The sequence below is a fragment of the Pan paniscus genome, chromosome 10 (assembly GCF_029289425.2).
Source record: "Pan paniscus chromosome 10, NHGRI_mPanPan1-v2.0_pri, whole genome shotgun sequence".
NCBI lineage: Eukaryota > Metazoa > Chordata > Mammalia > Primates > Hominidae > Pan > Pan paniscus.
In genome coordinates this window covers 82,314,935-82,339,860 of record NC_073259.2, presented here as the reverse complement: position 1 = coordinate 82,339,860, position 24,926 = coordinate 82,314,935, and the positions used below count along the sequence as shown (strand labels likewise).

General features: G+C 40.4%; 1 pseudogene; it reads right to left on the bottom strand.

Annotated features, from left to right (window-relative positions):
* Positions 1 to 913: 913 nt before the first annotated feature.
* Positions 914 to 22,018, bottom strand: LOC100968251 (homeobox protein VENTX-like; annotated as a pseudogene).
* Between the last annotated feature and the right edge of the window lie 2,908 nt (positions 22,019 to 24,926).

The window sequence follows — 24,926 nt, the reverse complement described above, 5'->3', positions numbered from 1 at the left end:
ACAAGTCGCCTCACAGTCTTGCAGGCTGAACCCGTCTGTCTGGGCGCCTCGCGCTGCCTACCTCCTGGGGCGACGTGGACGGATGCGCGCTTGTCTCAGCTTCGGTGTGTGCAGTGAGGAGTCTGCACCAAGAATGGTCCATCAATGAGGGAGAGTACTACCCTGGGGGGCCTTCCATGCCTCCCATAATGGGCACTTCCTGACTTTCTGCAGGAAGTGCTGTCCTTGAGTCATTCTGTTTTGTCCTGAGGCTGCTGCGAGGAGGGGGATAGGTAAGCACATGCTGGAGGCTTTGGTCCAGGCACAGCAGCAGGTTCCAGCTGCCCTGCTTTCTGCTTTCCCTGGCTGGAGAAGAGCAGCCCCCAGCAGGCTGCGGGCACAGTCCCAGCTCACGCACGACCTAGAGCACACTGCAGGGCCCCAGCACCCCGCCTTAATTTTCACCCTTGTCCCTCCTGCTTTCCAGCTTCGGAGTCCTTGTTAAAAGGAACTCGAACCACAAAGTTATAAACACGACACCTGTATTTCCTTCCAATCCTTCATGGTTTTTTTTTACACACAAAGCTTACAACCTTTACTTTTTCCAAATGGAAAACCAGTTTTTCCAACACTTTTAAAAAAACAAATTATCCTTTTATCATATGCTGAAAGCCCTACCAATAACAAACCCACTTCTGCGTCTGACTCTGTTCACTGACCCTTCATTTACTTCGTAAACCGACCCTTTTGGTAACTTTCAGTAAAGAGGTAGCTTTAATAAATACATTCTCCAGAAATCTCCAGAACCTTTGTGTGGGTCAGGGTGAGAGGTGCCCCCACGATGTAAACAGAACAGCTGAGTCCTCCAGGTAGGTGCCAGGTGCGATCTGCACAAGGCCGCGTGTGTGGGAGGCATGGAGTCAGAGGCGCTTACTCAAAATGCATCCCTTGTCTCCAGCAGAGCACACAGGCCTCAGAGCCCCGTAGATAGGGCTGGTCCTAGCGGATGCACGCCACTTCCTGGGCTTGGGGGATGGTACGCCAGAGGCTGCCCACAGCAGGAAGCCCATGCAGAGGCCAGGGCTTCTTGTCCCACTCGGCAGAGACCCCAGAAGGAGCCAGGGGGCAGCATCAGAGCCTGGGGCCTGGGCAGGGGTGCCCGAGAGCACAGCAGCTGCAGGCCATTGGGAAGGCCAGAAGACAGGGAATGGAAAGCCAGGGACGCATGGAGTGACTCAGAGAAGGGACTATTCAGCTGGGAGTCCTGCATTTGCCGTTTGTGTTTCATCCGGGGATTTTGAAACCAGGTTTTTATCTGGACCTCCCAGAGCTGCATCTTCCTGGCCAGCCTCTTCCGCTCTTGAGAGCCCAAGTACTGGTGGTACCGGAAGACGGTCTCCAAGGCGCGGAACTACTCAGTGGTGAAGGCTGTGCGGACACTGGGGGCCCGCCAGGGGTTTGGCCCCTTACTCAACCCAACCACGGTCCTCTCCGGCGCAGGCCGATTTGAGGACCTAGACTCCTTGATGCTGACGGCCTGAGGGGGCTCCCGGGTGCCGGATATCTGACACAGGCCAGGGAGGCTCCCCTGGGAGACCTGGCAGGCCTGGAGGTGTGAGTCGGCTCTGAGCAGCTGCTCTGGGAGAGCCAGTCCACGGAGCCAAAGCTGGAGGGGAGCTGCCGGCCACAAGGTGGGGAGGAGGAGAGACGCAAGGCCGTCAGGTGGGCCAGAGGGAAGGCCGGGCGGGGCTGGCCAGGCGCAGGATCTACCTGGGTGATTTTTTTAATCTATAAAATAATATTTGCTTTTAATTTTTAATGTTACTATGTTGTCAATATATTGTAAAGCTTAAACTCTTTTTCCTTAAGACCACGTAATTTGAGTTTTTTTTTAATTTTTGCCAATTAAAAGTGAGATTACTTTGATTTAATTTCTTGTGATAATATTTATTTATGGCCTGGCGCGGTGGCTCATGCCTGTAATCCCAGCGCTTTGTGAGGCTGAGGCGGGTGGATTTCTTGAGGTCAGGAGTTCTAGACCAGCCTGGCCGACATGGTGAAACCCTGTCTCTACTAAAAATACAAAAATTAGCCGGGCGTGGTGGTGCGTGCCTGTAATCTCAGCTAATTGGGAGGCTGAGGCACGAGAACTGTTTAAACCCAGGAGGTGGAGGTTGCAGTGAGCTGAGATTGCACCACTGCACTCCAGCCTGGGCAACAAAGTAGTTCTGTTTCCCCCCAAAAAATATATATATAATTTTTTTATAATGCTGGCACTAAATGGTGGTTGCAATATGTATAACTGTCAAGCAGATGGCATATTTTAAACCTACAAAATACATTTACTTCATGTGTCTAATTATATTAGACTGGTTGATGTGACAACAGAAAACAGAAGATAAATTCTGTAAATTGGGGTCACTTATAACAGTGATGAACATCTACTAAACTAAATTCTCACATCTATGTCTACAAGATACAGTTTTGGAGGATGGGATAGAAAACAATTTTTGACATAGAACATACAAACTCTTTAAACTTGACACTTTTATAGTATGATTTCTACTACCTTGCGTATAACAAAACTCTAAAGTGTGTGAATTTTCAGAAGTAACCACACATGGCATTTTCCTTTAAATTTCTTATTACATTGAGTGGTTTCTGTCATCTTCAAAAACACTAGAATGGAGATCTCTTACAACAAGTAACTGATCACTCAGTTGGCTAAAGTCCAGATTGAGGGCCAGGTGTGGTAGCTCACACCTGTAATTCCAGCAATTTGGGAGGCTGAGGTGGGAGGATTGCTTGAGGCCCAGAGTTCGAGACTAGCTTGAGCAACATAGCAAGATCCTGTCTCTATCTCTACACACACACACACACACACACACACACGAGACCAGATATTGTGATCTGGTTCAGAGCCATTGTTTCCAATTATACACCCTTCCCTTTTGTTTAAGAGTATTTAAAAGAAACCCAGCAACTTCCAAAAAAAAAAAAAAAAATCCCAGAAGGAAGAACCACAGATCCTCAGTTGGGTTCATTGTTAGCATCCCTGAAATATCTTGCAAAGGAACTTATTGGAAGTTTACTCCCTCCTTAGTTCTTTGAATTGCTTCTCCCAACTGTACAATGTACATCAATAGTACAGCTTCTGGAGAAGAAACTTTCTTCCTAAAAACAGATGGTAACTACATCATTGAAGCAGACAATCATGTATGTGTAATTTTATAGTTATTTTATTTTTATATATTTTTAAAAGAAGAAAAGTAAAAGGATATAAAAACTAGCTGGTCACATGTTTTGAGTAACATTTCCTCCCCCTTATACTCAGGGTTAGCTTGCATTCCATTTGATTAACATTGATTTGATATTTTTGTCTTTAGTATTGATTTAGATAAATAGGTAGGATGTCAATATTAGGAGATTTCCTCCTCAATAAGCTGCTTGCCTTCTCTATACAATGTGTTATGACATTTCAATTTGGGTGATAACAATCTAGAATCAAAGCAGCTGTTTAATCTTCATTCATAGCCACTTTGTGGGCAGTGGCAATTGTCACCACTCCCATAAAAATTCTGGAAGATGTGACACTAAGTAAGATGATAATCAATACCACTTTCCCATGATTCAAAAGCATTAAGGACTATGTGAAAATAGCAGGATTTTGACAATATTTAATGAAGTCTTTTCTCTACAGCAGTAGACATTATCAGAGAAAGAATACAATGATATCTACTAATTTGTGTTATATATCATAAAAGAATGATATTTGGGTAAGTTACAAAATGAGTAAACTGTAATTATGGACAAATTTGGTCATGGTAAATAATTTGCCTAATTTTCTTCCCTTCAATTAAAATTTTGTTTTATTAAATATACAGATGTTAATCTAAGTATATTGTTAAACAGTAAGAAATAGGGTCTATAACATTGATGTAGAAAATGCTTGTGTATATGACAGCGTGCCTACTATGTGTTTTCTTAAACTTAAAACATAGCAACTTTTTGAGAGAAATTTTTAGCCTAATTTTGCAGATGTGAAAACTGAAGTACAGAGCTTGAGAAAATCATTGTCAAAAAGAAGCAGGAATTAAGCTTCTGTTTGACTTATTCCAAGTCCCACCCAAGGACCATGCAAAGCCTTAAAGCTTCTTAACTAAGCACCGGAGAGAGAGAGAGAGAAAAAAAAAAAATAGTGTTGTACTCTTACCTCCAGGCAATACAGCCAGTGTTTTCTCTACTTGCTCTCAGTATTTTTGTGAAAAGATTTACTCATGATTCTCAAGCAATTTCAATGAAAGCCCAACTGCTTCAAAAATTTTTATGTCAGCACTAAATAACAAAAGTCTTAAAAAGCAATTTTAGAATCACATTGATATAGTAAATAATCATTGTGCTTACAGGCTGATAGGGTCTGAAACCAGGTATGTTTTATGTATAGCAATACTTTTCACCAGTCACGTGGAACTAATCATCAGGTGTGAAGTTAAGCTGACTTATGGCAAAACACATGCAGACTTCTATGTAAAAAGGAAAAAAGCACAAATCAAAGGAAAATTAGTGGTGAGCTAGAAACAGCCTTATCTTTGAATTATCTAATTTATGTGACTTATGTCTTCCATCATATTTTTCAGTAATATAGCTTTTTGAAGTGAATTGCCTTTTGGGGCAAGAGGAAATAAATGAGTAGATGAATAAAGGAAAAATGAGGTACTGAAGAAGAATGAAGACTTTCTAATATATCTTCTACCACGTATATAGCATGAGTACTTACGTAGTTAACTCTTCTCCTAATCCTAAGCAATATCAAGGTTTATTGTTTAATACTAAAGATGAAATAATACTTGAAGTTACACAAAATGTCATATATTGCAAGTATCATGATTACTGTCATTTAAATAAATTGTAAATCAACCTTCTTCTTGTTGCTGAGACAGAAATTTAGCTTCTGTGAAATACTGGGATCTTCCTGCTTTTCCACTAAACCATTATTGTCTTTTATATTCTAAAATCTATCATATGAATTATTGCCAAAATAATAAAGAACAAAGAATCGCTGCTGCAGAGAAAATCCTCTGGGAATTTCTCACAGGCAAGGTATTTCTCTTTTTCTTTTCTAAGGACACACAAAGATTCCTTAAAGCAGGAGTCAGCAAACTTTTCCTTAAAGGGGTAGATAGCAAATATTTTAGAATTTTGCTGGCCACTCAGTCTCTAGAGAGTCACAAGTACTAAACTCTCCAGTTTGTCTCAGAAAAGCAGCTATAAACATATGTAAAGAAGTAGCAAGTCTGGGATCCAATAACCTTTTATTTACCAAAACAGGCCAGAGTTGATCCACTGATTCTAGTTTACTGACTGATGCCATATAGGGTAGGTTCATCCTACCTTCCATTTGCCTGGAATAGCCCATTGGAAATTTTTAAAAAGTATTTCCAAATCATAGTAATCTGCCTTTGTCTTTACTCCCCTTTTAGAATGAAATCTCTTCAAAATTAAATCTTACTCATTCTTCAAATTCCGCCTGAAATCCACCACATCAGAGAACTCCAGAGAGTATGATATTTCATGCATACTAGACTATCATAAACTATTTCATGCATTATGCCATCTTTTATCTTGCTGACTTATAGCACAATAATGCTCTAAGCGTGAAAAAGAGAGAGGCTAAATAATTTTCCATGATCAAATGAGGAAAAAGCAACAGTAAAGCCAAACTCTTTTGAATTCTATTTTGGCGGTCTTTATTAAGCTATTAACAATCTTATCATTACAAAAGAATACCTAGGAACATATAGGTCAACATTCCATCAAGCACAAAAATCCCCTCTAGTTGTTAACTAGCAATTGATATCCAGCTTTAATATTTCCAATCATAAGAAAATAACTAGAGATGTGCCTTGATTTACAAATAGCTTGTTTTTTAAAAGGACCTTTGTGAATGCATTTCTTATTAAGCCAAATGACATTATAAAATTACTTGCTAATGGATGCAGAGTTGCTGAAATGGTGAATGTTTGTCCCTATTAATAAAAACTGGAAGTAGAAAGAAAAATAACGAGCTTCAATACCTCCTGTGGAAATTTATCCACGATTGGACAGGTCTAAATGCTATTTCTTTTTTTTTTTTTTTACTATAAGTTTTAGGGTACATGTGCACAACGTGCAGGTTAGTTACATATGTATACATGTGCCATGTTGGTGTGCTGCACCCAGTAACTCGTCATTTAACATTAGGTGTATCTCCAAATGCTATGCTATTTCTTATAGTGAACAAAACTATCTTTTCTGTAATATTTACTTTTCTGCTACAGATTTACTTTCACAGTGTCTTCTCCCCTTTTTCTGTGACTAATCTTCATATATTGAAGAAAAAGTTGTCATGTATTCTCTAAGAATTTTTAAAGGACTGTAGCACACTAGAATCGTGATTTTTTTTTTTCTCCATAGCATATGATTCCAGGAAAACTTCCAACAACTCACGTGTACATATGTCACTCTTAAAATATGATGTTTTCATGGTAGCAAGTGGTCTGACTAGCAGGAAACGGTGAGACTTGTCTTTCATGCCTTGTGAACTTGAATTTCCTTAAAATAGACTGTGCCAATGATAGACTCCCTTGATAAATCTGTTAGTAGTTTACATATATTCCTTGTGTTTCAAGTAGATTTTCAGTAAGTTAAAAGCAGAAATTACTCATTCATGTTACAATGAATTCTTACATAAACTATTTCCTCTTATTTCCTGGTCAGTTGAGTATTCAATGGAGGCTTGAAACTCACACTATAATGTGGAATTCTACGCGATTTAACATCTTATGTTGTCACTAATAATACTGCATAGTTGAACTTGCAGTATTAATAGTTGAACTTAGGCTTAATTTCCTAAATTAGTGGATCTCTCTTTAACAAAGGAAAGATTCTTTCATGAGTAGTGAAGTCCCTGAAAAAAAAAGTTTGAAAAGTTGTTTTTGAAGTCTTAGCAGTAAAGTCAAAGACATGACAGGGTACTGTGCATTTAGATGTATATTTTCACTAGCTTTTGCTGGGATAAGCACTCTCTGGAAGAAACTCTCAGAATGCCAAAGGTTGAAACTGCTTCCAGCTTGTTTTTATACATAGTCATGGATCTCACCATTTGTGATCTAAAGTTCTGAGAATAGACTCTAAAGCTGGTGATCAGCAGTGAAAGAGAGCTTAAATATATCAGTTTCTTATTTGTTTATGTTAAATAAGCAAGAGAAGAAAGTTTAAAGATATCAGTAATATAGCAATTGAGACTCCATTTAATTTGTTCCACATAGAGTCAGCATTTTTGCTTAATTTAAATGTTTTGAATCTATTTAATTTTTAAATTAGATTTATCTTTATAAATATTGTTTTTAAATTATTGTGAGAGCACAGAAGAGGAAAATCATGTGTGACAGACAGATGTTTAGGCAAAACCAAACAAAAACAAAAACACATGGGTAATATATCTGATTCTATCAGTGTTGCAAGACTTTCTCATCAAGCTATTTATCTAGTGATCTGCAAATGGGCATGGCATTTTCTAAGCCTTCCAAATCAGTGTGATGCAGCCTAAGAGCTACCACATCAAGGCTCTTATCTATAGGATAAGCCGACTAAACTCATTTGTAAGCCCTGACTTTTTCCTTCTATTCTCATCTTGAGTGGCTCATTAACTTGGAGTAGTAGTATCAGTGTATCAATGAGCTGGTTAAAGGCTGTCAGCATGAACTTAGATTTCAAAGTGGATGTGACTGAAGCAGTGACTGTCATTTTCATATAGCAACCATTCTGTGGAATTTGGTGATCTCCAGATTAGGAGCAGAACAGGGATTTTCTGAAAAATGTGTGCCTATAGACAGCAGCTTCAGTCATATCCAAGAGTTCCAAGTTGTTGCTGCTGATGGCGTACCTTATGGTTGTGAAACTTGCCTAACCAGCCTCCAAAATAAGTGAATTCCTTTCAAGGTATACATTCCTTACTAGTCCTGTTTCTCTAACTGAACCCTGACTAATACATTTATTAATGTGACAGAGGTAACAATGCATGACTCCAAATGTTATGTCATAAAAGGTGAAACAGCTTCTGTTTGGCTTTCAGATGCTTGCCCTGGAAACCAACCATGATGCTGTGATGAAATCCAGGCAACTGAATTGTGTTTCAGCCCAAAGCAGCAAATGGAATCCAGGTGACTGACATCATTATCTATCAGACATGTGAGAGAACTCCTTAGGATGATGTTACTCATTATCTGCAACCACATGAGAAACCCGGAGCAAGAACCACCCAGCCAAGGCCAATCTCTAGAACTTTGAAAGATAATCATAAATGAAGGTGTCGTTTTACACTATTGTTTACACTACTCTGTGCTTTTCACACAGCAATACATATCAGTTACAGACTGCATTTATATTTTGTTAAAATCACAAATTTGGAACCACATTTTCACAATTTGCTTTCTTACGTGATTCTAAGTTACGGATTTCCACAATAGATACGTTAACAAGATTTGGAAGAAAGGAGTTAAGCAGCAGTCTTGTTTATGCTTGGAAAATCAGACTAGAGTGAGATGCTCTTACAAGTCACATATTTTAATGTGGATCTACTGGCTCACGTCATTGGCTAGAGGCAGTAGCTAGCCCACAACAGCTTTAGATTCTGCCAGATCTCCTTGGGACTGCAGCCAGACCCAGAGCTCCTTCAGCTTCCATTTGATCTCTTTCTTCAGTTTCCCTGGATCCTAGACCACACTTACATGAAACTCTGTAGAGAAATACCTCAGCTATACTGCAGGCCCCCCATACAAACAAAATTGTAGGCTGGAGACAATGAGAGACTAATATAGCTTTATGTGATGGACAAATTTCAGTTTATCCTCATGGGTTTCAGCTCATTCTCAAATACTCTACTTTGTCTTTCTTCCCTCTCACTTTATTTCTATTTTTCCTTTCTAGCTTCAGGACCATCATCTGACATAGGGGAAGAAGACTTACATAGAAGGCCTAACCAGCACCCAAGATCATGTAAGGTTTAAACTTTATAATATATCCATTTTGTTTCTCATAGTTCTCCTTTTCTCATCAAATCAGAACTGATAACAGTGATCCATATTTTGAAACCCAGTGTCCTGTCTGAAGTTTCTGCTTTCAATGATTCCCAGTGTCTTAGTTCAGGCTGCTATAATGAAAATACCATACACTGGGTAACAGAAACAACAAACTTTTTTCTCGCAACTCTGGAGACTGGCAAGTGTAAGATCAATCAAGGCACTGGAAGATTTGGTATCTGGTGAGGGCCCACTTTCTGGTTCATAGATAGCCATCTTCTGGCTGTGTCCTCACATGGTAGAAAAGGAGAAAGAATTCTCTGGGGTCTTTTTTATAAAAAGGGCACAAATCCCATTCATGAGGGCTCCACCGTCACAAACTAATCACCTCCCCAAGGCCTTACCTCCTCATACTGTTACATTGTGGGTTAGGATCTCAACATATAAATTTGGTGAGAACACAATTGGTCCTCAGCAACCAGTCTCAATCATGCCTCTGTTCACTAACTTCTTTCTATGTTTTGAAACTCAGATGTGAAATAGACCCCCTTTTCTTGAGTTTTTTTATAGTCACTCTTCGTTGAATATTTCATTGAAGTTCTCAACCAGTGGAGAAGTTTTACATTGAAGTATAATGTAAAATGTATTTGGCCACTTTCTTTTTCGCATTTTTTGTTGTCCACCTGCCTTTGCACCCTCCATCCTCCAGGCACTTTGCTCAGTTCTAGACTGTCTCTAAGACTGTGATTACCTGTCTATGTTTTTCTGTTTCTCCAGATACTCCTTACCCCTGAATCCCAATATTTTCCTCACTTTGTACTTCAGAACCATTCATTTCTCCCCTTAATATCTGTATGTAAAGATGCTAGAAGTACTTGTCATCTTTTAGTAGCATAGAAAAGCTGAAAGAATATTGAAATTGAAATATGAATGTTTTATAATTCTCCAGATTGTTTCTTATGATTATATGTTTGAAAATTTCAAATATAGAAAAATATATACATATTTTTAAATTGGGAATCTATTCATTTAATAAATTGCTACTGAGTACCTTCTATGTATCAGACATTGTTCCAAATGTTGGTGAGGCGATGAACTGAACAAACATTTCGCTCTCATGCAGCTTATCTCCTAGTGGCATGTGTGAGTGTAGATAGATGATAAAGTATAGTTTATATATTATATCCATTGGGGACCACTTCTATGAAGATAATTAAAGCAGGATAAGAACAATAATGAAAGACTGTTATTTTGTACAGGGTGGTCATGAAAGATTTCAACAATAAAGATGTATTTGAGCAGAGACGTAACAGGAGGGAGGAAACAAGCCATGCAGCTATTTCACTGAAGAGTATTTCAGGTAAACTAAACAACAAGACTATCCATGAAACTCAAAAGCAGAGTAAGTAAGTAGAAAGGTGGCAAAAGTAGAGTCATGGAAATATGGGGAGGCAGGGTTACAGCAAATAGGGACACTTTAACAGCAAGGACTTGTATTCGGAGTGTGATGGAAAGTCAAAAATCTTTGAACAAAAACTATGATTTCACTGATTTAGTATTTTTTGTTTTTAAGATTAAATCACAGAATTAAGAATCACAGGCAGAAGCAAGGAAAAAAATTCTGAATTCTCATTACCTCTAAAATTATTTACTTAGGCAATAAGTAAATGTAAGCTTAGTGTAGGATAGAACTTTTTTGTGTTTTGCTTGCTGTTGGATCCTCAGAAGCTAGGGTAAATTATTATACAATAAATGCTCAATAAATATTTTCTATGTATTGGCTTATACCAGACCAATCAATCTTGGCCAAGGTGAGTATTTACAAACATGGCTGCAACATTTGAACAGCTTAAAGTTGTTCATAATATTATTTATTACTATTTTAATGTCTGTAATATCAGTAGCGATGATTCCTTCTTCATTTTTGGTATTAGAAATTTTTATCCAATTTATTTTTTCTTAGTTAACCTGGCTAAAGGTTTATCTATTTTATTGATCTTTTCAAAGAACCAGCTGTTCAATTTGTTAATTTTCTCTCTTGATTTCTTATTTTTTTATTTCATTGATTTCTGCTCTAATTATTACTTTTTCCCTTCTGTTTAAACAGGTCTTCTTTCTTTAGTTTCATAAGATGGAAACTTGGGTCATTTATCTTAGACCTTTGTATGTTTTCAGTGCTATTAATTTGCCTCTAAGCACTGTTTCTGTGGCATCCCACAAATGTTGTTTTATTTTCATTTTCATATTATTTCAAAATATTTTTTAATATCTCTGGCACTATCTTCTTTGCATTATGTTGTATTTAGAAATACATTGTTTAATCTCCAAATATTTCTAAATTTTTCAGCTATTTCCAGTCACCTATAATTTCTAGTTTAATTCTAGTGTGGTCTGGTACATACTTTTTATTTCTATTTTTTACATTTGTTCAAGTGTATTTATCTCGGTTAATATTCCATATAAGCTTGAGAAAAATGTATATGCTGCTGTTGTTGGATGAGGTATTCTGCAAACATCAATTAGATCTACTGATTAATTGTGCGGTTCAGTTTGAAAGTATCGTTGTATTAGGGTTCTCTTGGATAGAACTAATAGGATATATATGTATATATGTATATATATCCTATTAGTTATCGTATATATCTTACATACATATATATAGAGGAGTTTATTAAGTATTAACTTACATGATCACAAGGTCCCACAATAGGCTGTCTGCAAGCTGAGGAGCAGAGAGAGCCAGTTCCAGTCCCAAAACTGAGGAACTTGGAGTCTGATGTTTGAGGGGAGGAAGCATCCAGCATGAGAGAAAGATGTAGGCTGGAGAGGCTAAGCCCATCTCTCCTTTTCATGTTTTTCTGCCTGTTTTATATTTGCTGCCAGCTGATTAGATCATGCTCACCAGATTAAGGGTGGATCTGCCTTCCCCAGCCCACTGAATCAAATGTTAATACCTTCTGGCAACACCCTCACAGACACACCCAGGATCAACACTTTGTATCCTTCAATCCAATCAAGTTGGTACTCAGTATTAATCATCACAAGTCCATCTCTTGTGAATTTGAACAAATACATATCTCCTGAGGTCATAAATAATGTTCAAATAAAGACAATAATAAAGTCATAATTATACCTAACATAATACCTATCCTTCGTACAACCTGAAACACACCAATCCCCAACCCAAATACTATTACATAAAGTTAAAAATACTTAAATGCTGATATGAAGTCAATAAATCTTATGTCACATGATAAAGGAAAAGGAAATAAAATGAATATCTTAGTACAAGTGTATACATGCACAACTATATCTTTAACAAAAGAAGGAGGAAATACTCATGACAATTACAGTCCTTGTTTCTGCAGCTGGTCACATGGTTGTAACTGGTATTGATGACTACCTTCTTCAACTACCCATTCTGTATGCCCTTTGCCTTCAGCAAGCACCTCAGCAGGTTGTGGTTTTTTTCCTGGTGGAGTAACCCAAACCTTCATTCCTGAAGAGCCTGGGCCATTTGTAGTCCTGCCTGGATTGGGCTGTTGTAGTTTCCCATTGACCTTAATCACAGGGCATGGTAATACTAAGAGACACCCTAATGGATCTTTGTATTCCATGCATACTCTTCCTTACCTCCATTGTGGAGTAGTAGACTGATTTCATCTTGATAGTCGGGGGTCAGTCACCCCAGCCAACACTGTAACTCACTTCTTAGCCTGTTGACTTAAAGGTAGGAGGAGCCCAAAGTGTCCAGGTGGCAATCTTAACTTCCAGTTTTATGGAATAATTGTTGTGTCTCCTGGTGGCAGCATTCCTCACTCTGGAACTAAGACCTCTAGGCCAGCAGAATGTAATGTCACAGGAACAGGAAGTAAAAATTTTGCTAGTGGATCACTAGGGGTGATAGTGAGTGGTGCCACTTCCACTTCCACCCCTTGATTACTGGACCTGTAAATCCTGGCTATGGGAGAAACAGTACCATATGCTGGACGCTGATTCAGAGCATACACAGCCTTCTGGAGAACTTTGTCTAAACCTGCAAAGTATTGTCACCTAGTTGGAGTTGTAATTGTGACTTCAAAAGGCCATTTCACTGTTCTGTCAATCCAGCTGCTTCCTGATGGTGGGGAACATGGTAAAACCAGTGAATACCATGAGGATGAGCCCAATGCTGCACTTCTTTAGCCATAAAGTGAGTGCCTTGGTCAGAATTTCTATGCTGTGTGGAATACTATAGATAAGGCATTCTGTGAGTCCACGGATGGTAGTCTTGGCAGAAGCACTGCATGCAGGATAGGCAAACTCATATCTGGAGTAAGTGTCTATTCCAGTGAGTACAAACCTCTGCCCTTTTCATGATGGAAGAGGTCCAATATAATCAACATGCCACCAGGTAGCTGGCTGATCACCCTGAGGAATGGTGCCATATCGAGGACTCAGTGTTGGTCTGTGCTGCTGGCAAATTGGTCACTCAGCAGTGGTCATAGCCAGGTCAGCCTTGGTGAGTGGAAGTCCATGTTGCAGAGCTACTGTGTAACTTCTATCCCTGCTACCATGGCCACTTTGTTCATCGGCCCATTGGGCAATGACAGGCGTGGCTGGGGAAAGAGACTGAGTGGTGTCCACAGAACTGGTCATCCTATCCAGTTGATTATTAAACTGCTCCTCCGCTGAGATCACCTCTTGGTGAGCACTCACATGGGATACAAATAACTTCACAGTTTTCAACTACTCAGAGAAGTCCATCCACATACCTCTTCCCCAAATTTCTTTCTCACCAATTTTACAATCATGCTTCTTCCAGATCTCTGACCATTCAGCCAAACCATTGGCTATAGCCCATGAATCAGTATATAATCACATATCTGGCCATTTCTCCTTCCATGAAAAGTGTACACCCAGGTGCATGGCTTGAAGTTCTGCCCACTGGAAAGATTTCCCTTCACCGCTGTCCTGCAGGGATGTCATAGAATGGGGCTGTAGTGCTGCAGCTGTCCACTTTTGGATAGTGCCTGCGTATCGTGCAGAACCATCTGTGAACTAAGCCCTAGTCTTCTTTTCTTCTGTCAGCTCCCCATGATCATAGAGAAATCCCCATGAGGCCTTCAGTGCAGGCTGAGGGAGAGAAGGCAGGGTGGCAGGACTGGATACTATGGGTGTTAGAACCACTTCCTCAGGTAACTTTTTGTGCCTTCAGGACCTGCTCAAGCCCCATCACATATATATCACTTCCATTTAATGATGGAATGCTGTTGTGCATGGGTCATTCATGGATAGATGGGTCAGAAAGCACCCAGTTCATAATAGGAAGTTTGGGTCGCATGGTGATTTGATGACCCATAATCAAATGTTCAGTTTCCACAAAAGCCCAGTAACAGGCTAAGAGCTATCTCTGAAAAGGAGAGTAGTTATCTGCAGAAGATGACAGGGCCTTGCCCCAAAATCCTAGGGGCCTCTGCTGTGATTCACCTATGACAGCCTCCAAAGGCTCCAAACAGCATCTCTTTCTGCCACTGACACCAGAAGCAGCATTGGATCTGCTGAGTCACATGGCCCAAGTGGCAGAGAAGCTTGCACAGCAGCCTGAACCTGTTGCAGAGCTTTCTCCTATTCTGCACCCCACTCAAAACTGGCAACCTTTCAGGTCACTTGATAAATGGGCCAGAGTAACACACCTGAATGAGAAATGTGTTGTCTCTAAAATCCAAATAGGCTACTAGGCATTGTGCCTCTTTCTTGGTTGTAGGAGGGGCCAAATGCAGCAACTTATCCTTCACCTTAGAAAGAATATCTTAATAGGCTCCACACCACTGGACCCCTAGAAATTTTACTGATAGAAGTATACCGAATTTTAGTTAGATTTATTTCCCATCCTCTGGCCAGCAAACGTCTCACCAGTAAGTTTAATGCATTGCTACTTCTTGCTCACTGGATCCAATCAGCATAATATCATCAATGTAATTGACCAGTGTGGTATCTTGCAGAAGTAAAAAGTGATCAAGGTCTCTCTGAATAAGATTATGACGCAAAGCCAGAGAGTTCACATACCCCTGAGGTAGCACAGTAAAGGTATATTGCAGTGCCTTCAGTGGCCTTGCCAGCTGAAGGCAAATTGCTTCTGGTGGGACTTATGGACAGGAATAAAGAAAAAGGCATTTGCCAAGTAAATGGCTGCATACCAGGTACCAGAAGATGTGTTAATTTGCTCAAGGAGTGAAACCACATCTGGTACAGCAGCTGCAACTGGAGTCATCACTTTGTTAAGCTTATGATAATCCACTGTCATTCTCCAAGATCCATCTGTCTTCTGCACAGGCCAAATAGGAGAGTTGAATGGGGATGTGGTGGGAAACACCACCCCTGCATCTTTCAAGTCTTTGATAGTGGCACTAATCTCTGGAATCCCTCCAGGGATGCAATATTGTTTTCGATTTACTATTTTTCTAGATTGAGGCAGCTCTAGTGGCTCCCAATTGGCCTTTCGCACCATTCCTGTCCATAAGGCCCACCAGAAGCAATTTGCCTTCAGCTGGCAAGGCCACTGAAGGCATAATAGCCCTCACCCTACCAGTCAGGGAGCCAATGTGGGGGATCTGTCAGCTGCTAAGTATGTCTATGCCAATTATGCATTCTGTCACTGGGAAAATGACCAAAGAATGAGTCCAGGGACCCACTGGACCCACCGGACCCACCAGACCCACTGTAAGTTGGATCTGAGCTAAAACTCCATTAATTACCTGACATCCATGAGCCTCTACTTTAACTGGAGGACTGCAACGACATTTTGGGTCCCCTGGAATCAATGTCAGCTCAGAGCCAGTGTCCAGTAGTCCCCAAAATGTCTGATCAATTCCCTTTCTCCATTGCACAGTTACCCTGGGAAAAGGCCACAGGTCTCCTTGGGGAAGAATGGGAGAAAGATTCACTGCATAAATTGTCCATATGTAGTGGAATCCTTCCTCGAGGGGACCTGGCCTCCCCTTCATTCAAGGGATTCTGGGTCTGTAAACTGGCTCAAGTCTGGAAATCGATTGAGGGGCTGTGATCCCCTGTTTTTATAATGCAAATTAGTCTTTTGCTCATTCCACTTAGAAGTTTTCTGTTTGTATAATTTAAGTAGGAATGCTGTAGGCTTCCTATCAATTTCACTTCTAGGAACACTCTGATTAATTAGCCAATGCCAGAGCTCTATGCGAGTCAGATTATTCTGATTGTCGCTTTGCCTCTGCTTTTCATTACTGTAACTACACCCACCTTGCTTTTGATGGTTGAATGCTGCCACTTGGTCCCTGCCATCTTGGGATCCAATTACTCCCATTGTATTTAAGTGTTGTAGTTGAGTGACTGTGGTTCCCACCGTTAGATCTGACATACAGAGAAGAGCAATTACAGGGCTCTTCAAAGATGCAGGTTCTGCCCTCACAAATCTATTTTGCAAGACATTGGTCAAGGCTATATCTTCTAGATTCTCCAAGCTGGGATGAGTAGGCTTAAAGCGACTAATCCACTCCACCATCACAATCTCCCTAAGTCTTTGAATCCCTTCCTCTACATTAACCCAAGGGAGATCAGGCATTTCCAGCTTGCTCACATTGGGCCATCATTTAATCCACATTTCAGCTATCCAAGCAAATAAACTATTAGAACCCTTTTCAGCTTCCCAAGCTGCAACATTAAATGCAGAATCCCTACTTAGTGGGCCCAAATCAATAAATTTAGCCTGATCCTACTCTGTTTCTTCCACCATTATCCCATACCTTTAATATCCATTCCCATGGCTGTTCTCCAGATTGCTCTTTATATAAATTAGAGAACTCAAACAGTTTTTTTTAGTGTACTCCACCTCCTCTTGGGTCACACACTCAACCGTACCTCTAGGGGCCCTCTGAGATTTTAGTCTAGTTATAGGTCTAGAAACAAACAGGGGTGTTGGGGATGGATTCTGAGGAGAATCAACATTATCTTGCCTGACAACTGCCTCAGGGGAGTCATCACTGTTGCCTTAGGCAGCACAGGGTTTATCTCCTCAGACAAATGTGGAGAGGCTGATGGCAGCATGCATCAGGGAGGGGATGTTGCCACTACTGGGGATGAGGAAGATGTTCCTTCTGGCAGAAAAGGTTCATCAAAGTTTACAAACTCAGTGTCCCCACCTTCATCAGGGTCCTCCCACACATCCCCATTACAAGTTGCAGGGTCCCATTCTTTTCCAATCAATGCCCTCATTTTAACAGTAGACACCTGGTGAGGCTGTGCATTCATCTTTTGTTGCAGATCAGCAACTCGCATGATAGAGAGCTTTTGTCTGTTTTTCCACAATTTCAGCTCTTTCTCTACAGGAGATAAAACTCTTAATCAGGGCAATCTTAGCAGTTTTGAGGCTCAGTATCTGCTTCTGAAGCCAGGAGACAGAATCCCTGAGTTCTTCATTTTCTTTCATCACTTTTTCCGGTGAACTTAGGAGCAACCAACCAGCTTCATTATGTTCCTTGTTTCTCCACATATGGTCAAAAGTATTATGTATAGAGTCACTAAACTCTATGCCTCTCATGAGCAGTGAATCAGGGGTGTCAAATGCATTTATTTTGTGTAACTCTCTAAACAGTTCATGCAAAGGACTATCAGTGTTCTTCATAGTATTAGAAGTAGAGTCCTTAGCATTTTGGGTCTAATCATATTAAGCAACCAACTCTAGAAACTCAAACCCAAAAGAACTCAATCCTTAATATTCTTTTCCTCTAGAACCACTCCTGGTACCAAAAGCTATTAGTCAGGGTTCTTTTAGAGAAACAGAACTAATAGTGTGTATATATATATATATATATATATATATATATATATACACACACACACACACACACACACATATGTATTGACTTACATGATTACAAAGTCCCACAATAGGCTGTCTGCAAGCTGAGGAGGAAGGAGAGCCAGTCTAAGTCTCAAAACTGAAGAACTTGGGGTCCAGTGTTCAAGGACAGGAAGGTTCTAGCTCAGGAGAAAGATGTAGGCTGGGGAGCTAGGCCCAGCTCTCTTTTTCACGTTTTTCTGCCTGCTTTATATTCACTGGCAGCTGATTAGATTGTGCCCACCAGATTAAGGGTGGATCTGCCTTCCCCAGCCCACTGACTCAAATATTAATCTCTTTTGGCAACAACCTTAGAAACACATCCAAGATCAATACTTTGTATCCTTCAATCCCATCACGTTGACACTCAGTGTTAACCACCACACTTGATTTTGTACCTGTTGAATATGTTAATTACTGAAAGAGTGTGTTGAAATCTCCAAATGTAATAGTCACATAGTGTGAATTTTTATGTTAAACTTGCTAGGAATTGGGCTATGTTTAATGTTTACTGTGGTTGTAGTTGGCAGTCTTCCAATTGATCTAGTTGTCCTTATTTTTAATATTTCCTGTTTTCTTTTGGGTTTCCTAAGAACTCCTTGAATTGAGTCTTTGTCTTTCAGCAGTTTCAGCTGCACTCCACTATTGTTTATGGCCCCACTGATGTTGTGGAGGTAAAGTTGTGGGAAGGGGAGCATTCTATAATTTTATTATTTATCAGTCTTTTTTTTTGTACAACAGAAGTTTAGATTTATTATGTATTTATTTCCAAGGTAACTTTGTTATTATGAAAACAGAACTAATACTTGGCCAAAAAAAAAAAACCCCAAAAAACAGAAAAAACACCACTTCATAATGTCAGGTTTTCCACTTCCAGGATAAAAGGAAAAAATATCTATTGCAGACACGGAATCAGTCTCCCTTGGGTAAGTATGTGTCACAGATCGACCCAATTCGTGGGCAATCTTTTCCCATCGACCTGGAGTCCCTCCTGGGAACTTAACCATACTTCTTATCAGTTGGCTGAGGTCCTTTTCTGTGCATTTTTTCTTCTGTGTTCAGTTCCTGTTTTCCAACCAATCATCCATTTGTTCCTCAATTTCTTCTATGGAAGTTCCATGATCATAAGAGTGAATCTATATACTTTCTAAAGGTGTGTATATAGGAAATTCAGGTTTTAGTTTTTTAACTTTATTCTGTTTAGAGGCACCATGTCCTTGGACTTTAACCCTTCACAGATATTTTTTAAACTCTCTTTTTCTTCACTTGTGTAAAACAGCCAGGTTAGAAGGGACTAGAATAGGACAGTTAACTTTTCCTCCAGATCAATCAGCTGAGCCCTTTGTTATGAAGAAGACTACAGGATTTTAGGATGGTTACTTTTCCCTTCTGCTGTGGCCATAGGGATCTTTACTGTATTTTCACTGAGATAACTGGTGGGGTTATCTCAGGGGTTCCCCACTGAGGAACTGGTGGGGTTCCTGGAGGTGAAATTCACAAAAGTCTTGAGACCCTCCTGAATCTGCATCACCCAGGAGTTCTCACTCTCATACTGTTATTCCACTCAGCTTCCACAATCTGTCAAAGTCACCACTGGAATATTACTACTAGGTTATGGCTGCAGTGGCTTCTGTTCCAAGTAAGCAGAGCTCTGCTGTGATTCTCTGAATTCACCTATTTCAAATTTCAGTATGGTAGTTTGCCCTGTGGCCTCAATTATCTGATGGGTTCAAAACATCCTTTTATTTTCAGCTTGTTCAGCCTTTTTTCCTTATTGTAAGCATGGGAATAGTGACTTGCAAGCTCCTTACCCATCAGAGGTGAAACTGGAAGTTCCCAAGTGCTACAACCAGATGAATATTAATTGGAGGATAGTGAATGGTATTCAGAAAAATGTCACCACCAAAATAATAAACATACATTTATTTTAGTATACATTGCCAATATGCATAAAAATATGAAAACCTAATCAAGTAGGCTGAATGTAAATGTCTTCATTAAAATTCTATCATTTTAAAGAGTTAATGGATTTTAAATATCTGGATGATATGTATGTTAAGAAAAGGTATGTTTCTTGTTATTTCTACTGAGACTTCACACTACCATTAAGAGATGCAAAAGAAGTGTGGAAGATGGAATCCAACCATATTTGGAACATTTTCAGGGTGCTTTGTGTCATCTTAGAGTCAGATAACAGGCTGAGTACCTGGCATGAACACGATAATGACTGACCCAGACTGTCATCTTGTGTTCCTGCTTCTATTCTTGCCAACATAGAAAAAGGGATTAAAACTGGCAAATGACAGAGAGATGCCATTGAAAGAGCAGCTAACTTTCATTATGTGGCATATGGATTCATTATTTTTCCTTAAAAGCCTTTTCTTCCTTCTTATACTCATTGCTTTGTGGCCTAAAAAATAGCTGAATTGCTTTGGACCCCTGTTTGAAAGGGCTCAAATAGAATGTGCCTTTTCTAAACAGTAACAATAAAAGTTTTCTTTTTCAAACAACCCTGCAAACAGGATGGCTCACAACTGGCATACTGTGACCTAGTTACTGTTGGTTTCATAAGAATATTCACAATAATAATGGGGCCACCAATTGCAGCTTGCTGAACAGTTAGAAACCAATTCAGGGTCTTCTACAGACCTATCCACATCAGGGCAATCTTGTCCTCCAGGTATTCAAATGTATAGATATTCTTATATTGTAAATATTTTTTCTTTGTTCTCTTGCTTCGTATGGAGGGAGATTTCCAAGATTAAATTTGCTGTAAAATTCAAGTTCTTTTTAACTGAGACTATTTTCCTCACTAGTTTCTTCTAAGGGTATGGAGTTTGGGGGGAATCCTAAACAAATGCCAATTTATTTTCTATGTATTTTCAATTCATCAGTAAGGGTAAAATTCTGTGGTTATTTAAAGAGTGGACAAGTATAGAGGATACTTCCAAGAAAGTCAAAGAATGCATATCATAAAACCACAAAAGTAGTAGTTTTGTTATCAGAAATATTCTACCCTAGTTTGTGCCTTTTAAATTTGTTTTAAAAAAGCAAATATTAGAAACTTCTTTACCGTAAGATACTAAAATATAGGATATTACACACAACATTTCAGTATCATTGTTCTATTGTTTTGTAGCAGGACAAGCCACAGACAAAACCCCTCAGACACTGAGTTAAAGAAGGAAGGGCTTTATTCGGCCAGGAAATTCAGCATCACTCAAGTCTCCAACAACCAAGCTCCCCGAGTGAGCAATTCCTGTCCCTCTTAAGGACTCACAACTCTAAGGGGGTCCGCGTTAGAAGGTTGTGATCAATTGAGCAAGCAGGGAGTACGTGACTGGGGGCTACATGCACTGGTAATCAGAACGGAACAGAACAGGACAGGGATCTTCACAGTGCTTTTCTTAATCAAATAACCGATTAGGTCAGGGATTGATCTTTAACTACCAGGCCCAGGGTGTGGCGCCGGGCTCTCTGCTTGTGGATTTCATTTCTGCCTTTTAGTTTTTATTTCTTCTTTCTTTGGAGGGCATAAGACAATATGAGGAGTGGTCTCCTCCCTTATTCCCCTCCTTTGAGAATCTCACTCAGTAGTGGGAGTTCTCACTTTCATTCTCGCTACCCATGTCTTCTTGCCAGACAGATCAATAGTGATTCATATAGTACACTTGTGCTGAAGCATTTTGACAAACTAAGGTAGCAGTGAAGCTTTTTATCATTTGAAGAAGTACAGGTAGCAAACAAGGGAGCAGTAAGCAGGTTCCTATTACTATTGTAACTCCTATTATAAGAGTTTTAAATCCTCCTAGCACTGGGAACCATTTTCCCAACAGGGCCCCAGGATTAAATCCATGCCACACTTGCATGGACACATATGCCAGTTTTGTCATATCTCTATGTCTTCAACTACTTGCCCTTGATCATCTATGTGTAGACAGCAATTAGTAAGGTTAAATTTCCCACAGACCCCTCCTTCAGCTGCTAGCAAGTAGTCTAGAGCAAATCCATTTTGATAGATAGCATTTCTCATCTGAGTTTCTTGCTGGGCCAGAATAGTCAAGGCTTTGCTGGTTTTATTAGTGATTATTTCTAAGACAGCTTGTAACCGTATGATTCGGTTGATCATGTAAATGGGGGTCCGGTACCCCCACGAGCCATCTTGTGCCCAAGTAGCAGGCCCATAATATTGTATGATTCTCTAAGGGGGCCATTCATCATCTTTCCAATTTCCTGTAGCTATGCTTCTCTTTTCGCGGGAAGCATAGACAGGGAAGCCCAGGAGTTCGCCTGTTTTTATGGGCATTAAGAAGAAAGATGGTTTAATAGTGCCAATAACACAACTACCTGCCCGCTGGTCGGGTAATTTGGCATAAGCTCTATGCCTACATATCCAGTATGATCCAGTGGGGACTGTCCAGTCCTGTTGGGACTCCGGGTGGGTCCATATGGTTTGCAACTTGGGAATTTATTAAATAGATTCCTCTCTGTGTGATTTGAACTCCACCAAGTGACTGTTTTTGTGGTACTATTATACAGTTTCTGTCCCAGAAAACTAAGTCGTCCTGTGGGGTTAGTGAATTATTTTCCTTCTGTAGCTATGCAATATTGTCCAATAATTGAGGCTTTTAGGGCCTAGAAATTATCAGGGTGATTCTTTTGAGCTGGGAATTCATCAGGAACTGAGTCTGTAGGTACTAATTCTCGGGCTTCCCATGGCCATTGGTCTCCCATTACAGTTCCTCCACATACATAACATGAAGTGACATTGAGAGACTGGGCCACATGCTTGGCTAATTGCAAAAACAAATTTCTTGTTTTTCCTGGAATTTCTGGTGATGGCACATTTAGTTCATCATAGAAAGTTTGAAACACTGGCTCAGGAGAGCGTTTGTAAACTTCTCCTGGAACTAAGATATTTACTCGAGGATCCAGTCCAGCCCTGTCGATTCCTAAGTTTACATGCTTCCCTTTTTTCCAGCGAGGATCAAGGGCATTGGTTATTACTAGCTCTAAGGGGTACATTATCCCTTAGTACAGGAAGGGCCATTTTTTCCTTTCTGAAGGTGAACTGGATCCTTTTCATTTTTTATCCAAGTGGCCCAGTGACACAAGACCCGTATCCACATTCATTTCCACACAGTCCTAATTCATGACAAATGTACTTATTTTCAGTCATATAGCCTTTTTCCCAACTAAAAGAGCCAACCCCCCTTCCTAACTTATTGCTATTAATGACAGCTCAGGCATCAAATTTCAAGATTATGCGTTTGGGCACCCCTTTTTCTTCTGTTCTGGCTAATACTTTACTTGTATCATTTATGAGTCCCCACCAGTCTTCAGTCCTTAATCTTATTTCAAAAACTGTGGACATGGGAGGCTCAGAGGGATCATAACACACATCTGGGCAGTTGTTTCCTGGGCTACATACCTTGTACTGAGTGTCATTATATAAACATGTTCTTCTTAAAGTTCCTAGGCATTCCTAGTAACTATAGAACAGAAAGATTGTTTTAACTTGTTGCCCTACCTCGGTAACCTGATGTATACACTGAGAACAGTCCTCCATGCGGGGAAAATCAGTGGAAGTTTTTACTATACAAGTCCAAATTATAAGGAAAATGAGTCCCACGATGATCTTCCTCATGCTTCGGCCATGCGTAGACCAGCCAGCTTCCGGGTGTGACTGGAGCAGGTCTTGTCATCCTCCTGAGAGTCACTTTGCAGGGGTTGTCCTGGCTCGGTTTTGCCTCCCAGGTTTCAGCAGCTGCAGGTTTCACATGGCTGTGGTGGATCCAGGCTGGGATTCCTTCTACCTTTACAGCCGTGGGGGTGGTCAGGATGACGGTCTGAGGTCCTTTCCACCATGGCTGCAAAGGGGCTACGTTCCAGTCCTTGATCCACACGTGATCGCCTGGAGAGAAGGGGTGAACTGGGGAGAATAAGCTGATGGGACACCTCTCATTTACCCAAGTTGAGATTGTTTGTGTAATTTTTCCTAAAGCCTGTAGCTGTCACTGTAATTCAATTTCACCTAACTCTCGGGGAGTGCCTGGAAGCCCCTATAGTATAGGAGGAAGCCTATGATACAGTATTTCATAAGGGGATTATCTTGTTTTCTTAGAAGGAGTGCATCTAATTTTAAACAATACCAGAGGAAGGGCCTTATCCACTTTAATCCTGTTTCCTGACATACTTTCCCTAAACTATTTTTGATAGTCCAATTTATTTGCTTCACCTTTCTGGAACTCTGAGGTCGGTAGGCGGCATGTAGCTTCCAAGTGATTCCTAATGCCTTTGCTGTCTTCTGTACCAAGTCACCCACAAATGCCGGTCTGTTATCTGAGCCGATTAGTAAGGGCAGTCCAAACCTAGGAATAAGATCTCGGAGAAGCACACGGGTTACCTCATAGGCCTTTTCAGTTCGTGTTGGATAAGCCTCCACCCACCCAGAGTGAGTACACACAAGAACCAGCAAATACTTGTTACCTCCACATTTTGGCATTTCTGCGAAATCCGCTTGAAGATCCTCAAAAGGAGCCATTCCATAAGCTTGTATGCCAGGTGGAAGAGCGGGGCCTCGCCTCGCATTATGCTGTCGGCAAGTAACGCACTGTTGTGCTACTGCTGTGGCAAAGGTTGGCAAGTGTGAGATGTAGAAGTACCAGCCTAACAATTTTTCAAATGACTCTTGACCTAGATGAGTGGTTTCGTGCATGGCCAATATGATTGTGGCTCCCAGCAACTGCGGCACAGCTACTCTCCCATCTGGCAGTCTGATCCATCCTCCTTTTATTATTTGCCTCCCGTCTGCATGGAAGAAGGCTTTTTCTTCTTTAGAATAGGTAGGTACCGGGTCAGGTGTTTGAGGGAGTAAGGGGGCTGCTATCGATGCCCAGTAAGGGGTAGATGCTGCTTTTCGAGTTTCTGGATCAGCTTGAGAGTTTCCTAATGCCACTGAGGTGGAGGCTCGCTGGTTTCCCCTGCAGTGCATGACTGCCACCTTCTGAGGTTTCCACACTGCCTCCAGTAATTGT